Raw genomic sequence first — 15,070 nt, 5'->3', positions numbered from 1 at the left:
CCAAAAAAGTAAAAAAAAAAAAAAAAAAAAAAGGACAAAATAAGGCAAGAAAAATAAATGGTCACTCAACAATAAGGGTATTCAGGAGTTCCTTATATTGTTCTTACACTTTTCCAGAAAGGTTTAAAAAGTTTAAAACTAAACATTAGAATATGTATACCAGAAGTCTGAGAAATATAGCAGGTAAGGCGCTTGACATGCCTGTGGCTGACCAAGGTTCTATCCCTCACATCCCATAGGTTTTGTCCTGAGCAAAGCTAGCAGTTAATTTCCTAGTGCAGAGTTCCGAGCACTGCCATGTGTGGCCTCTCTCCCCGCACTGCCAGGGTTGAGGAGTGGGTAGGGGACTTGCCTTGTGTGCAGCTGACCCAGGTTCAATTCCTAGCATCCCACATTATGCCCACCCCAGAAACACCAGCAGTCGACTCCTGAGTCCAAAGGTCAGGAGGTGATTCCAGAACACTGCCAAGTATGGCCCCAAAATGAACAAACAAACAAACAAAAAACCAAATTATGCCATTCAAAATAGAAGAGACAACAGAACAGAATATGAGGTCTAGTCATCCTCACTCCTTGGGCTTCAGTTCTTTTTTGGTTTTTGGTTTTGGTTTTGGTTTTGAGGTCACCACCGGCCAGCGCTCAGAGTTCCTCCTGGCTCTACGTTCAAATCGCTCCTGGCAGGCTCAGGGGACCCTCTGGGACTCCGGGATTCGAACCACCGTCCCTTCTGCATGCAAGGCAAAACGCCCTGCCTCCATGCTATCCTCTGGGCCCTGGAGCTTATCTTAGAAAAGCAGAAAATACTCACCAGCACTTGGGGGATGCTGGAGGATCAAACTGAGATCAGTCACATACAAGGCAAACAGATGAATTTTGGGTTTTGGGTCACACCCAGCAGCGCTCAGGGATTACTCCTGGCTCTGTGCTCAGAAATCGATCCTGGCAGGCTCCGGGAGATCATCGGATGCCAGGGGTCAAACCCAAGTCTGTCCCAGGTCACGAAGTGCAAGGCAAACACCCTACCGCTGTGCATCGCTCTGGCCCAAGCAGCTAAATTTTGTAAGTTGTGATGGCCTATGCAACCCTAAACCCCATACTTCATCCTCTCAATGTCCAGCAGCCACAAACTATTCCAAGATCAGAGCACCAAAGACCTACTCAGCGTGATTCAAAACATAAACAAGTTAGGAAGGAAGTGGGAGTACTTTAAAAAGCACTTACCTCTATGAATAGAAAATACGTAGGAAAGGGTTTTAGGGGTTGGGAGGTGGCTCAACGTGCTATATAGCACATGCTCCGCAGGCAAGTGGCCCAGATATAATCCCAGAAGCTGGGAGCAATCCACCATACCCAGGAGTAGCCACAGAGCACCACTGCTCTGGGTCCCACAACAAAAACAAACATACAAAAAAAAAAAAAAAAAAAAGAATTTTATTTTAAAAGTACCTTAGGTTATAATGGAAGAAAATAACACAGTGAAGCCTGAAATTACTCTACCGGACTATGTTTGTTTAGGATTAAAAATAGATTCCATCTTCCTTTCCCAGGAGTCTTCCCTCCTGAAGGAAACAAATCCCAGAGCAGATCATCACCAAGTACAGAGGTCTGGAACTTTGGTCCTCCACCAGAATCTGGCCAGGGCTAGTGCTCACTGTTTCCCACTATCAGAGTCCTTACTGACACTTTCAAGAGATGCACAGTTAGGGCCCGGAGAGATAGCACAGCGGCGTTTGCCTTGCAAGCAGCCGATCCAGGACCAAAGGTGGTTGGTTTGAATCCCGGTGTCCCATAGAGTCCCCCGTGCCTGCCAGGAGCTATTTCTGAGCAGACAGACAGCCAGGAGTAACCCCTGAGCACTGCTGGGTGTGGCCCAAAAACAAAAAAAAAAAAAAAAAGAGATGCAGTTAAGTCTCACAATGATGCTATCAGATGTATAGCCCTTATTTCTGCACTCGATCCAATTAGAGTAATTCATACTGAACTAAAACAAATTCCCACTGAACACTAGAGTACAGCTGAAAAACATGTCTTCTTTCTAGGTGAGCATACTGAGTTTAATAGCTATCAGCAAATAACCTTTCATATCTCTAAACATATAATGTACATGTAATGTGCTCACACCAGCTTTTTACAGGCTTTTTCCCATCTGAATTCAGAAGCCTGTATTCTCTCTTGAACACACAGCAAGTAAATTACAAGTACACTTTTTGTTTATCAATATCTTTACTTAAGCACATGGTTATAAATATGTTTGTAGTTGGGTTTCAGTCATAAAATATGGGGCCAGAGAGGTGGCGCTAGAGGTAAGGTGTCTGCCTTGCAAGCACTAGCCAAGGAAGGACTGCAGTTCGATCCCCCAGCGTCCCATATGGTCCCCCCAAGCCAGGGGCAATTTCTTTTTTTTTTCTTTTTATTTTAAATTATCTTTATTTAAACACCATGATTACAAATATAATTGTACTTGTATGATTACAGTCATGTAAAGAATACCCCCCTTCACCAGTGCAAGATTCCCACCACCAATTTCCCAGATCTCCCTCCTTCCCACCCCACCCACACCTGTACTCGAGACAGGCTTTCTTTTTCCCTCATTCATTCACATTGTTATGATAGTTTTCAGTGTAGTTATTTCTCTAACTGCACTTATCACTCTATGTGGTGAGCTTCATGTCATGAGCTGCACCTACATGGGAAATGGGGGGAAATAAGGGCTGGGACTGAGGCAGTAAAAGATTAGAAATGAGCTTTGTAGGGCAGTATCAAGGTCATAATACAAGATGGATATTATGCATATATAAACTATATGCATACAATACTATCAATAGGAAACCAAGGAGAAAAAATTTCCAGTGACTGTCAACATAAACCAGTGCTAGAACGGCCCACCCTCCTCCCAAAGCGCATTCCCATTAGTGTAGGGAGAGGTAGGGGGAAAGCCTGATGACCCCTAATAGAGTCCACCTAGACCGGCACCCAGGGAAGGCCTGGAGGGAAGAAAAAGGGGGACGTCTGGGGGCCTGCCAAGCATCCCAGCACTCCCCAGGCTAGGGAGAAGGCCTCGGGCATGGGGACTCCCCAAACCCCATACCTGGCAAGAGCTGGCCTCCAGAATCAAAGGGGAAACTGGAAGCCAGATATCTGCCCGCCCTCCTCCCCATGCACCTACCCCCTGGAGTACAGAGGGAGGGGGAAAGCCTGAGGACCCCTAAGAGTCCACCTGAACCCACTTCTGGCCATCTGAGCTGGCACCAGGCAAGGCCTGGAGTCAGGGGAAAAAGACAAGGATGGCTGGGGGCCTGCCAAGCCTCCCAGAACTCCCCAGGCCAGGGAGAAGGGATCCGGTATGGGACCACATACAGCATTGTACAGCACTTACCCCTGGCTCTTTGATCAGGAGTCACTCCTGACAGGGTTCAGGGGACCATATGGGACACAGGGAATAGAAGCAGGATGAGCTGTGTACAAGGAAAGAATCTCTCTCCGGCCTCTGCCACCACTTGTATTGCTTGAGCAATGGGCATGGTAGACAGGAGTCATAAATTTCAGCTGGGAGTAACAGTACTTCAAAGGCAATGGGAGTAGGAACACACAGACAACTTATAAATCAAAACATAGTACTATGTTTTTCTAATCAAACTTGACTACCTCAGGGAAAAATTGCTATAGAAAATTTATGAGCTAGTTATAATTACTCCAAATAATAAGGTCTCTATAGTGATCTTTGCTTCTACTATTGCTTCACAGGGCCACACCTGGACTATTCGAGAACAACTCTTGGCTCAGAGCTCTGGGAACACAGATGTAAATCCTGAAGAAAGTGATGAGCTAGAGAATATTTTCAGGTTCCACACTAATCTTCATGCTCTATTTTTATTGACATGGAAAACGCTAACCTTTTCTAACTACTATTTTTTCTTTGGGGGGGAGGAATGGGAACAGAGTTGAGCACCCATTGGTGCTCAGGGCTTGCTCCTAGTTCTTTTTTCAGGGGCCACTCTTGGTGGGGCTCTGGGGGACCTTATGCAGTGCCTAATAAGGCTGACAGTCTCTAAATATTATTGCCAACCTGAGAAAAAAAATCTGTTGTCTTTCAACTATAAGTTAGGTTGCACTCTCCAGATTTGGGGCCCTGGGGAAAGGACCATGGGTTCCGGTGCTGCCACTTCAGACAGGGAGATACAAACCTATGCATAGGAAGTGCCCATCAATGCACCTTTCATCTTCTCAGAGCAGGGTGCCAAGCACACATGCACCTATCAAAACTCAACAGGAAGCAGTGATCACAAAGGCAACTGACATTCCCAAACCCCTCTATACTGTGTTGAATCCTGGTTCAAAGGCTACCTGGAAGAAACAGGTGACCAAGGTAACCCTAACAAGAGTATTAGAAATTGGAAGTCCCACTCTACGGGCACAACCAAGAATCAAACCCCCAGAAAAGAACATCAAAGAGAAGGATCAAGAAGCCCTACAGGGGGCCGGGCGGTGGCGCTGGAGGTAAGGTGCCTGCCTTGCCTGCGCTAGTCTAGGACGGACCGCGGTTCGATCCCCCGGCGTCCCATATGGTCCCCCAAGAAGCCAGGAGCAACTTCTGAGCGCATAGCCAGGAGTAACCCCTGAGCGTCACAGGGTGTGGCCCAAAAACCAAAAAAAAAAAAAAAAAAAAGAAGCCCTACAGGGGGCTGCAGCGATGGCAATGGCACAATGGTAGGGCATTTGCATTGCAGGCGGCTGACCCAGGATAGACAATGGGTTCGATCCCTTGTCATCCCATATGGTCCCCCAAGCCAGGAGAGATTTCTGAGCGTATAGCCAGGAGTAACCTCTGAGCATCCCAGGTGTGACCCAAAAACAAACAAAAAATGTATTAATTCAATAATTAGATAAAGATATCCTAAACCACTGATGGGTAAAGTGCTCAGTGAAAATCTACTCAAAACCTGTTTCTGGGCCCGGAGAGATAGCACAGCGGTGGGGCAATTTGCCTTGCACACAGCCAACCCGGGACAAACGGTGGTTTAGTCCCCAGAGCCACCAGGAGCAATTTCTAAGCACAAAGCCAGGAGTAACCTCTGAGCACCGCCAGGTGTGACCCAGAAACCAAAAAAAAAAAAAAAACCATATTTCAAAGTAATGTAGAGTTAGGCAATGTTTGAGTATGTGAATAATGCAAGACTAGGCACTAGCTGATGCTTGTTGGGAGTGATAAGATCAAAATTGATTTATTGAACTAGTCTGTCTTCATGAACTAGAAATTTTCCGTAATAAAAAAAATAAATAAAAATTGGGGGCCAGAGAGATAGCGTGGAGGTAGGGCATTTGCCTTGCATGCAGAAGGACAATGGTTCGAATCCCGGCACCCTATATGGTCCCCCGAGCCTGCCAAGAGTGATTTCTGAGAGTAGAGCCAGGAGTAACCCCTGATCACTGCCGGGTGTGACCAGAAAAACAAAAAATAAAATAAATTAAATATAAAACAAAATACAAGAACATATAAACAAAATTCCCATCATTTAAGTATCAACTATGTTAGCAAGTCAATCCTGGGTCTATACATCAAGAAGATAGGAACAACATTCCTATCACTACCTCCCTGGCCCTAAAAATATTCTATATCTTGCTATGAATGGTAAACATACACCCCAAACCACATGATCTGCAAAGAACCTCAGGAAGTGACCCCTCAAGTATAGGGCCAGGACTCTACCCCCCAGGATCACTTCAGTGTGACCCCACAATATCAAGAGGGTGAAAAATAAACATTGCAAATCACCAGATGATTCAGAGAAGTATCTATCTCTAAAAGTAGGTTTTCAAAGGTGGAAGAAAGAAATATCTGCTCTGTCCTGGCTCAGATCTGATGTCTACCTGCCACTGACAGACACCCAAGGGTGCAGGCAGTATTTTAAGGCCAGTCCTGCTAGCTCATTGCCAACACCAAAAGAGACCAGAGAAGCCAATGCCAGAAAAAGGTTTTCACTACTGCTTAACCAACCCAGCAACAGGCTATGGTTACATGTTTGACCTCACTGAATTCAAATTAATTCCACTTGTTTCTGCTGTCACAGAATTCTCTCATGCAAGAGATGTCGCATGTGCCCTCAACACATGCCTACTGCTGGCGTCCTGACACCCACTCCTACAGGCAACTCCTGAGCAGAGCTCGGCAGCCTTTCTAGCTGCTGCCTTCTCAGCCTTCCTCGAGCACAACCCACGCCTCCCTGATTCTGGAATTCCTTGCATTTTCCATCCTAAAAGACAACCCTCAGAAATCTGGGGTTCAAAACAAGAAAATAAGTGCTCGCTTCGGCAGCACATATACTAAAATTGGAACGATACAGAGATTAGCATGGCCCCTGCGCAAGGATGACACGCAAAACAAGAAAATAAAACCTGTTCTCTCTCTCTCTCTCTTAGGTCTGAGAACCTTAATGGAAATACTAAACTGTGAATTGACTTCAAAAGTAATTGGAAAATACACAAAAGTTAAGTTTATATTTTGAGTGTGCTAAGGATCAAACCGACGGCCTCAGACATGCAAGACAAGTACTGTACTACTTACTGACCCACATCACTAGCCCAATTTAAAAAAATAATTGGGGGCCAAAGAGATAGCATGGAGGTAGGACATTTGCCTTGCATGCTGAAGGATGATGGTTCGAATCCTGGCATCCCATATGGTCCCCCCAGCCTGCCAGGAGCGATTTCTAAAGATAGAGCCAGGAGGAACCCGAGTGCTGCTGGGTGTGATAAAAAAAAATGGGGGGCAGGAGAGAGAGCACAATAGTAGGGCGTTTGCCAGGACCGACATTAGTTAGAATGCCAACATCTCATATGGTCCCCATTGCCTGCCAGGACCAATTTCTAAGTGCAGAACCAGGAGTTATCCTTAGCACAGTCAAGGGTGGCCCAAAAACCTAGCCAAAATTTAAAAAAAATTAAAAAAGCAAAACAAACACCACAGCAGTTTCTGAATACTAGAAATAGGGATATCCATCAACATCTCAGGTAATGAGGGTGTGGACGGGTGTGTTAGTTATATACTAAAAAAGCCAGAACAAGCTGACATGTTCCTTGTAGAGCCAAAGCTTACTCACATCAAACTTCTCTGGTCCTCCACCTACCAACCTCTCCAGCAATCCATGAGAACAGCAACAGCACTCACAGTTGACATGTCTCTCTGGCCGGTCAGGCAGATCTCCTTGCAAAAAGCTGGAGACCAGTCAGTGACGCAAGAGAAGCCTACCAGGGTCAGCAGAACCTTCCACCAGGACCCCAGAAAACCTGGGCTAATGGTGCAGATATGGAAAAAGACTAGATTCTGGCTTCTCTCTAAACACCACCCCTTTCCTTTTCTCCACTGACATACACCTGGGTATATACCCAAAGTGATAGAACCACGGGCAGTGGCCCAGGCATTTCCAGTACTTCAGGGCACAAATAGCTTGGCATTCTCAGGTCCTTGTAGCTGACTGACTGGGACTCTTAGTGGGGCCCAGACCTCCTGAGCACCAGTTGGAAAGACACAGACACACAAATACACACATACACACAGGCACACACAACAGGAAAAAGGGTTTGGAGATAACATACAGAAGGTAAAGTGCTTGCCTTGCATGCAGCTGACCCGAGTTCAATCTCCAGCATCCTATATGGTCCCCTGAGCCCACTAGGAAAGATCCCTAAGTTCAGAGCCAGGAGTATGCCCTAAGCACCGCCTAGTGTGGCCCCAAAAAAGAAAAGGAAGGGCCGGAGAGATAGCACAGCGGTAGAGTGTTTACCTTGCATGCGGTCGACCCAGGACAGACCTAGGTTCGATCCCCAGCATCCCATATGGTCCCCTGAGCCTGCAAGGAGTGATTTCTAGTGCAGAACCAGGAGTAACCCGAGTGCCACCAGGTGTGGTTCCAGAAAATTAAAAAAGAAAAGAAAAGAAAGGAGGGAGGCAGAAAGGGAGAAAGAGACGAACGAAGAAAGGAAGGGGGAAGGAGGGAGGGATGGAGAGAGAGAAAGAGAGAAAGAGAGAGAGAAAGAGAGAAAGAGAGAAGAAAGAAGAAAGAAAGAAAGAAAGAAAGAAAGAAGAAAGAAAGAAAGAAAGAAAGAAAGAAAGAAAGAAAGAAAGAAAGAAAGAAAGAAAGAAAGAAGAAAGAAAAATAGAAAGAAAGAAGAAAGAAAGAAGAAAGAAAAGAAGAAGAATGAAGAAAGAAAGAGAAAGAGAGAGAGAAAGAAGAAGAAAGAAAGAAAGAAAGAAAAGAAAGAAAGAAAGAAAGAAGAAAGAAAGAAAGAAAGAAAGAAAGAAAGAAAGAAAGAAAGAAAGAAAAAGAAAGAAAGAAAGAAAGAAAGAAAGAAAGAAAGAAAGAAGAAATGTATATGGTTCCCTAAGACTAAGCTAGAAGGGAGAAAGGGAGAAAAGAGGGAGGGAGGGAGGGAGGAGGGGGGAGGGGAGGGAGGGAGGGAGGAGGGAGGGAGGAGGAAGGAAGGAAGGAAGGAAGGAAGGAAGGAAGGAAGGAAGGAAGGAAGAAGGAAGGAAGGAAGGAAGGAAGGAAGGAAGGAAGGAAGGAAGGAAGGAAGGAAAGAAGGAAGGAAGGGCTGGAACAATTGCACAGCAGGTAAGTGTTTGCCTTGACACAGGCAACCAGGGTTTGAACTCGACATCCCCAAGCACACCACGAGTAATTCTGAGCGCAGAGCCAGGAGCCACCTGAGTGGCATTGGGTGCATTGGAAATGCTGAACAGAAGGGAAAGGGAGGGCCCCGGAGAGATAGCACAGAGGCGCTGCCTTGCTAGCAGCCGATCCAGGACCAAAGGTGGTTAGGAATCCTGGTGTCCCATAGGGTCCCCCGTGCCTGCCAGGAGCTATTTCTGAGCAGACAGCCAGGAGTAACCCTTGAGCAACTGGGTGTGGCCCAGCCCAAAAACAAAAAAACAAAAAAAAAAAACAAAAAAAAAGGAAAGGAAAAGAATTCTCTGATTTTGTAAGGCAGGGTTAGCACGAGGGCACCTTCACCCACATCTCACAAGGTTCTTTATCGGTTCTTCAAATGGCCCCGAGGGTTAGAGTAGAGTGTGGTTCTTTTTTTTTTTTTTTTTTTTTTTTTCATCTTGTGGTGCACCATGGCAAAGGGTTACAACCAGTGGTGGGAGGTTAAGAAAAGCTGAGGAAGAGTTTCATACAATATAGGCATATGGTCCACCACATGTCCAAAGTGTATCTTTTTTTTTTTTTTTTTTGTGGTTTGGGTCACACCCGGCAGTGCTCAGGGTTATTCCTGGTCCAGGCTCAGAAATTGCTCCTGGCAGGCACGGGAGGACCATATGGGATGCCAGGATTCGAATCGATGACCTCCTGCATGAGAGGCAAACGCTTACCTCCATGCTATCTCTCCGGCCCCCAAAGTGTATTTTTTTTTTTTTTTTTTTTTTTGGTTTTTGGGTCACCCGGCTGTGCTCAGGTGTTACTCCTGGCTGTCTGCTCAGAAATAGCTCTGGCAGGCACGGGGGACCATATATGGGACACCGGGATTCGAACCAACTACCTTTGGTCCTGGATGGGCTGCTTGCAAGGCAAACACCGCTGTGTATCTCTCGGGCCCCAAAGTGTATCTTTTAACAAGGTGCCAGCACCCCAATACTCAAGTTCCTTACATTCTTATTTTATAAACTGCGATTTCCCTAAATGCTGCAGCCTGAAGGGCTTAGCTGCATTCTCAGATACAGTACACCAGGCAGCACTGGCTTTCAGCCTCCAGCATTCTTCCTCTCTGGGCTAGCCAATTTCACAAGCCTCAGTTTCTCTTCAAAAGGGGATTATAGGGGCCGGCTGTGGTGGCGCTAGAGGTAAGGTGCCTACCTTGCCAGCGCTAGCTAGGACGGACCGTGGTTCGATCCCCGTGGTCCATATGGTCCCCAAGCCAGGAGCGACTTCTGAGCGCATAGCAGGAGTAACCCCTGAGCGTCACCGGGTGTGGCCCAAAAACCCAAAAAAAAAAAGAAAAAGAAAAAAAAAAAAAAAGGGGATTCTATCTACATCATCCTAATGCCTACCCATACTTATCCCTAGTGCAAGCCCATATGGCCTCATAATAGTCACTGATCCCCACCTCACCCTATCTCCTGACAGTACCTTCTAGTCTCCCAACTCCTGTAGCTAACTTGAGAAAACAGCAAATCCAGCAAGTTTTCCACTCCTTGAGTCATCAACTCCTCCCTTTTCTTTCCGTAGTTTATCTTCTCTCTTCTCCCTCCCATCTCTTCACAAAACTTCCTCAATTATCCCCCAAAGCACCCACACACGCCCTTATCCTAATCAACAAGCTCTGAGTTCCACCACTGTGACAACTTTTCAGAACCCCTTATCAGCAGAATCCCACCAGGATGGCTTAAGGCCTGGTATCAGTCAGGTAATGGCTCAACATGTGAGTGACAGTCAGCCTGTCTTTTAAAATAATCAGTTGCTGGGGCCGGGTAGGTGGCGCTGGAGGTAAGGTGTCTGCCTTGCAAGCGCTAGCCAAGGAAGGACCGCGGTTCGATCCCCCGGTGTCCCATATGGTCCCCCCAAGCCAGGGGCGATTTCTGAGCACATAGCCAGGAGTAACCCCTGAGCGTCAAACGGGTGTGGCCCAAAAACCAAAAAAAAAAAAAAAAAAAAAAATAATCAGTTGCTGGGGCTGGAGAGATGATACTAAGAATAGGCTCTTGCCTTTCAAGCAGCTGACCCTGGTTCAATCCCCAACATGCCATACAGTACCCAGAGCCAGGAGTAATTCCTTGGTGCAGAACTAGGCGTATAAAACCCAAGCATTGCCAGTTGTGGCCCAAAAAACAAAATAATAACTAAACAAATAAAATCATCATCTGCCTTGGGGGCTGGGAAAGATAACAGCAAGTCCCCTAAGCCTACCAGGAGTACACCTACGTACCACCAATGTGGCCAAAATTTTTTTAAAAAGTAATATAGTCAGTTTATCGTCAGTTCTTCAAAGTTCTCTAAATAGTCAGATCCTCCTGATATCCCTAGCTAGTCTGTTCATATCGCTTGTCTGAACTACAAAAACTTTATGCTCTAAAAGATTATAGGTGACTGAATTAAAATTGTATTTTATATACATATTTATAAACTTTTTTCTCCTTCCGTTTGTTGTTGCTGCTATGATCCAAGGTCAAATTCATGTTCTCATGTTTACTTGTAAGGAAGACTTATCATGCCCTTCTTTTTCTTTCTCTCTCTCTCTCTCTCCCCACCTCCCTCCCTGCTCTATCTTTCTCTTCCCCTGCTCAATACCCAACAATACTCAGGGCTTACTTCTGGTTCTATGTTCAGGAGTTATTCCTGGCAGTACTTGTGGAATGACCAAACACAATGCTGGAATTTGAACAGGGGCTGGCTGCATGCAAGGCACCTTAGCCCCTGTGCTAAATCTACAGCCCTCCTCTCTATATGTTTTATTTCTGTGGTACTGGGATCAAATCCAGCATCTCACACATCCAAAGCAAATGCTCTACTGTTAAACTACATCCCTGGTCCTCTACACATTTTTTTTTCCTCTACACATTTTTTTTTTTTTTGGTTTTTGGGTCACACCCGGCAGTGCTCAGGGGTTACTCCTGGCTGTCTGCTCAGAAATAGCTCCTGGCAGGCACGGGGGACCATATGGGACACCGGGATTTGAACCAACCACCTTTGGTCCTGGATCGGCTGTTTGCAGGCAAACGCCGCTGTGCTATCTCTCCGGGCCCTCCTCTACACATTTTAATTGTTTTTATTTTTAGTTTTTAGATTACACTCAGTAGTGCTCAGGAGTTTCTCCTGGCTTGGTGCTTGCAGGTCATTACTGGTGATATTCGCAGGACCATAAAAGTGCCAGAGATTGTAAAACATGTGTTTAATCCTATGAACTGATTCTGATCCTCTCCGTAAGTTTTTAAAGTCTATATACTGGCGCTTGAGTGATAATAATAGTGAGCAGTGCGCTTGCCTTGCACTCAGCTCACACAGGTTCAATCTCAGCATCCCATATGGTCCCCTGAACCCACCAGAAGTGATTACTGAGTGTCAAACCAGAATAATTCCTGAGCACCGCTGGGTGTGGAAAAAAGAATTCTCCAGCACTGACAGGATCTTTGGAGTGCCTGCAATGGAAACAGACCTGTTTTTTGGTTGGGGACCACACCTCACATTGCTCAGGGCTTACACTTCTGGCTCTACATGCAGGGATCACTTCTGGCAAGCTAAGACCATAGAAGGGTCCAGAGATCAAACCCAAACAGCAGCTTGCATGGCAAGCACCCTATCCACTGAACTATTGATCTGGCCCTGAAAACAGACTTATTTCCACAACAGGGCTTCTTCTATTTTGCTGAAACCCTACTTGGTTACCCCACTGTGCATGAGGGTCCATATGGTGGCAGAATTGAACTGGTGTTGGCTGCATGCAAGGCAACTTCCTTAATCCAGTACTGTCTTTCCCACTATTGTTGCTTTATAGTCCCTCATCATACTCTGAAATTTTGGATCTTGACCTTCTAAGTGATGAGGTATACTCCCCCCATCCTTTTTGTTTCTTTTGGTTTTTGTTGTTGGGTCACACCTGGCAGCACTCAGGGGTTCCTCCTGGCTCTACGCTCAGAAATCGCCCCTGGCAGGCTCAGGGAACCATGGGATGCCAGGATTCGAACCAAGGCAAATGCCCTACTGCTGTGCTATCTCTCCGGCCCTGTCCCTTACTTTTTAACAAGACAAGCAAAATTTCTAGCACCACATGGAGTTTGCCTCAACAGTAGGAAGATGGGCATGAGAAAGGAACTATGAGACACAGAGTCCCCTGAGATTCCCATTCTAAATTGGCCTTTAGTAAGGCCTTTGACCCTTCTACCGCAATAAAATAGGGAACAGTTTATCCTCCCCATAAGCTACGGAGGAGGAACTAAAAGCCTTCTGGCACTGCACCCTGCACCTCTCCATAATTGCTACTTGTTCTTTTTATATCTGTCCTTTTTATTTCTGGTATAAACTAGGAGTTTGATACTTAATAGAGGCTGATCATATTTCTTAGGCTGAATGATGGATTCAGAGTTGTTTTTCTTTTTTCCTTTTTTTTAGCCACTCCTGGCAGTGCTCAGGGTTATTCCTGGCTTTGCGCTCAGGAATCATTATTGGCAGTACTCATGGGACCATATGGGATGACAGGAATTGAATCCGGGTCAGACACATGCAAGGCAAGCACCTTACCTGCTGCTTATCCATCTGACCTCAGGGTTGTTTTTTAATTGTGTTTTATAATTATATACATAAAGTAGGGATTTGAACCAAGGCTCATTTTGAGGACTCATCTATGTGTTCAGGGTTTCCTCGTGTGCTTGTTATGACCATGTGGTGCCAGGCATAGAACCTGGACCTTCCATATGCAAAGCATGCATTAAGTCCTTTGTGTTCTCGTTCTCTCTCTCTCTCTCTCTCTCTCTCTCTCTCTCTCTCTCTCTCTCTCCCCCCCTCCCTTGGCCCTGTGCTGCTTTATTTATTGGGGGTGGGGGGCTTGATCGTGTGTACACACACACACACACAGAATTTTGGGGAGAGGGTGCAAAGGGACACACTGGTTGGGCCTGAGGTCTCTCCTCAGTTGTGCTCATGTGGTGCCCCAGTCTGGTCCTGAAAACCATACACTAAGTTTACTGAGTTCTCTACAGTAACCCAGAGTAGTCCCTGACAGTGATGGTTCTTCATCTACCAAAAAAAAAATCACTGAAGGGGCCGGAGAGATAGCATGGAGGTAGGGCATTTGCCTTGCATGCAGAAAAATGGTGGTTCGAATCCCAGCGTCCCATATGGTCCCCCAAGCCTGCCAGGAGAGATTTTTGAGCCTAGAGCCAGGAATAACCCGAGTGCCGCCGGATGTGACCCACCAAAAACACAAGCAAGGGGTGTTTGCCTTACATGTGGCCGACCCGGGACAGACTAGCGTTTGATCCCCAGCATCCTATATGATCCCGAGCCTAGCAGGGGTGATTTCTGAGCGCAGAACCAGGCATAACCTCTGAGTGCAGCCAGGTGTGGCCCAAAAATCAAAACACTAAAATAAAATAATGTTAACAAGTATGATCTCAGCAAAGGTTTTATTTATGCATTTAATAGAAACAAACCACCACTCACAATCCTAAAACGAAGACAGAAATACATCACTAGACACAGGCAGAAGGATAAAAAAAAATAAGCTTTTTTTTTTTTTACTGTAGAAAAGGTAAATGGAAAGCAAACATCCAGGCAGGACAGCGCCAGCTGCTCTTTTCATAAGATACTTCCAAAGACAAAGCAATCGTACATACTAAAGCATAGTGGAAGAATGGAATTTTTTCACTCTGAAGATCAAGAAAAATTTCCAGAACCATTTCAAATTCTCTCTCTGGATTTGAACAGCAATCTCTCAGCAGCCAACCATGCCATCCATCCGTAGTTCTTCCTTAATGACCCAGAGACCCACCACACACACTAGACTCACTCATCTAACTCACATAGCCAGCACAGCAGCTGAGCAAACACATGACTGACTCCCTATCTGAAGACAATATTCCCAGGGGAAAAATACGGAGCTGGTGATGAAGTCTGACCTGTTGACTGTGCACAAATACCTCATACTTTCTGCCTGAGACACACTAACCTGGAGTCAAAAGAACCTCCCCACGGGTTAGGCATAAGGGGAGATCCCCACATCCAGAACAAACCTACTTGGGGGCTGGAGAGATGGTGCAGTTTGCCTTGCACATGTCTGACCCAGGTTCATTCTCCAGGATCTTATATCATCCCCCAAGCACCGCCAGGAGGCACCTTCAGTATGATTCGGTGTTGCTCCAAACAAAATTTTAAAAACAAAAATTTCAAGCTCAGGGCCAGAGAGATAGTGTAGAGCAGGTGGAGAATTTCCCTTATAGGCGTCAGCTGATCCCGATTCAGTCCCTGGCCCCCTATGCTGGACCTATCAGGCGTGATTCTTGTGCACAGAGCCAGGAGTGGTCCTAAACATTTTTTTCAAGTTTTGTTTTCTGTTTGTTTGTTTGTTTGTTTGTTTTGGAGTC

General features: G+C 45.9%; 1 protein-coding gene and 1 non-coding gene across 2 annotated transcripts in view; one reads left to right on the top strand and one right to left on the bottom strand.

Moving 5' to 3' along the window:
* The window catches only part of DAG1 (dystroglycan 1), a 75,755-nt gene that overhangs the window by 43,847 nt on the left and 16,838 nt on the right, over nt 1-15,070 (bottom strand). The gene's annotated exons all lie outside the window — the stretch shown is intronic.
* Nucleotides 6,298-6,401, top strand: LOC126015273 (U6 spliceosomal RNA). Its single transcript, XR_007498156.1, has one exon. It is a non-coding gene; the product is annotated as a U6 spliceosomal RNA (small nuclear RNA).

The sequence above is a fragment of the Suncus etruscus genome, chromosome 7 (genome assembly GCF_024139225.1).
Source record: "Suncus etruscus isolate mSunEtr1 chromosome 7, mSunEtr1.pri.cur, whole genome shotgun sequence".
NCBI lineage: Eukaryota > Metazoa > Chordata > Mammalia > Eulipotyphla > Soricidae > Suncus > Suncus etruscus.
Note: the sequence above shows the minus strand (reverse complement) of the source record. Positions and strands in the feature narration are given on the sequence as shown.